Below are 2,517 nucleotides of genomic sequence, written 5' to 3' on the forward strand. Positions count from 1 at the left end.
TCCTAGAGGAGGGGGTACTGTCACGGCGCCGCGGTCTTTATACTTACCTCTCCAGGCGCGCTGAGTCTCCGTGCGGCCGTCCTTGCTGGCGGGTCCCGGCGTCCGGCGCTCCGTCTAGCAGGCCTCCACGTCCGACGTCCTCGGGAACTGCGGGTGACGTCATCGGCCCATCCTCCAATCAGGCCCTGGCGGGAAGTTTAAATTCAGATGCCGGGCAGTGCTCCGGCGCCTGAGTATCATCGTTCAACTGTACCTGTGATCTCCAGTGCTCCGTGCCTCCAGCACCTCTGTGCCTCCAAGTACCTCTATGCCTCCAAGTACCTCCGTGCCTCCAAGCACCTCCGTGCCTCCAAGCACCTCCGTGCCTCCAGCACCTCCGTGTCTCCTGTACCTCCGTGCCTCCAAGCATCTTCGTGCCTCCAGCACCTTCGTGATTTACCAGCACCTGTCAAGTTCTCTCTTTCAGGAGACCTTCAGAGTCCGCACGTGCCTCCTGTCCGCCGATCAGATCCTGCATGAGGAAGACTTACATCCGGCCATCTCTGCTGTGGCCCAGTTGCGGTTCCACTTCCCGGCCATCGGAAGAAACCCCGAGTCCACAACCTCCTCAAACCAGGTCAGTGATAAGCATGCAATGGGCCCGTCCATAGGTCCCCGTCTCCTGGCTCAGCCAAATTAGATTTTTGTTTGGTGCGGCAGGAGCCGGACCATGATCAGAGGGCTGCTTTTTTTTAGCAGCCCTAAGCTTTCTTATTTTATTATTATAGTCTTACTCATTTTTGAGTGATCTTTCTAAACAGCGTCTTATATGTACCTTAGAAAGAGTCGCTCCAACAACTCTCCGCCAGGTCGCGACAATGCTTACCCATGAGTACAGTGCTGTTTCGGTGGGCATCTGTGTCAGATATACTAGCAGGTCCAGCAGACATTACCTGGCTGTGGCCGGAGCATGAGGAGAAGGTAAGTCATCGATTCCGCTTAGTAGATGGAATACGGACACAGCCGCACTGTTTTAGGAGGAGACTACCAAACAGTAGTTGATGCAGCTGCCACCCCGGGTGCACCAGCCTTAGGGATCAGAGGCTTCAGGAATAGTATGAGGCCACGATCCCTAGGGTTGATGTCCGCAGTGGGGAGTCAGACGCTCTCCTGGTCGCCCCTCCCCCCGGTTCATAACCGAAGCTAATTCAGAATCTAAGAAGGTTTTGGAATCGTTGACCTTTTCTGGAAATATTCTTTTTGGTAAAGAATTGACAGATATTCTGGAGTCAGAAGCAGACTCAAAGAAGGTCAACTTCCTTCCACAAACAGTTTCAAACCTAAAGTTCTGCATTTCGACCCTTTTTGGTATCTAGGAAGAGCGAAAGGAAAAAGCCAATACAACAGGTCTGGAAAGACTAGGAAAGCATTGGGCTACCAGAAGTCTGGTTGGGATCTACAGCTACACCACATTGGATAAGCCCAATCTCATCTGAGTTTGGAAGCTAAGCAGTGTTGGGCCTGGTTAGTACTCAGATGGGAGTCCATCTGGGAATACCAGGTGCTGTAGAAAAATAAAACCATCAGTCTGATGGTGTGGGCCTCAGCCTGGGGGACACCAGGCTGGGGGGGGGGAATTCTTCAGGTCACACATATCTGGCACAGTATCTCTAGGTTATGCTTTTGCCTTCAAGACAGACAGTCTCGGGCAGCGACGAAGGCCAAGGCTTTCCAAGAAGCAGTTCAGAAATTGATTCAGTCAGGAATAGTCATTCCAGTTCCTCCTGCAAATGAGGACAAGTTTTACTCCAACCTGGTTTTAGTTTGGAAGACAAATGGGTCATTTTGGCCCATGCTCAATCTAAAAATGCTGAACAAATACATTTGGAACCTCGGTTGCACTTGGAATCGTTACGTTCCTTATATTTGGCATGGAGCCAGGGGATTATATGGTATCCCTGGATATACAGGATGTTTACCTTCATGTTCCGATACCACTGTCCATCAGTGTTATCTAAGGCTTGCTATCCTCCAACAGCATTTTCAGTTCTAGGTCTTAACCTTTGGGTTAGCCACAGTCCCCAGAGTATGTACTAAGAATATGGTAATAGCACCTTATCTCCGCCAGCAGGGGTTAAGAATTTTCCCATACCTAGATGATCTTTTAATCCTGGCACAGTCACAGGGATTGCTCTTATGTCATCTGCAACAGACATTTAAATTTTTTCAGTGGCACGAGTGACTCATAAATTGGGCAAAATCGTCTCCAGTTCCGTCACACCAGATGACTCACTTGGGAGCTGTACTGGACCAGGGACTGCAGAGAGTAATTTTTACCTCGCAACAAGATATCCAGGGTTCAGTCAAGGATTCAGGACTTGCTACACAGTCAAACGGTATCCATTCACGCAGCACTGCAGGTGATGGGTTTGATGGTATCTACATCGACAGGGTGGAGTATGCACAGTTCCACTCGAGGTCTCTGCAGCGTCTGATTCTTACCAAATAGAATCTACAGTCACACACCACTGGATATGC

General features: G+C 50.1%; 1 pseudogene; it reads left to right on the forward strand.

Moving 5' to 3' along the window:
* The first annotated feature begins 1,433 nt into the window (after positions 1-1,433).
* LOC134946428 (5S ribosomal RNA) lies at positions 1,434-1,552 on the forward strand (annotated as a pseudogene).
* The last annotated feature ends 965 nt before the right edge of the window (positions 1,553-2,517 follow it).

The sequence above is a fragment of the Pseudophryne corroboree genome, chromosome 7 (genome assembly GCF_028390025.1).
Source record: "Pseudophryne corroboree isolate aPseCor3 chromosome 7, aPseCor3.hap2, whole genome shotgun sequence".
Classification (NCBI taxonomy): domain Eukaryota; kingdom Metazoa; phylum Chordata; class Amphibia; order Anura; family Myobatrachidae; genus Pseudophryne; species Pseudophryne corroboree.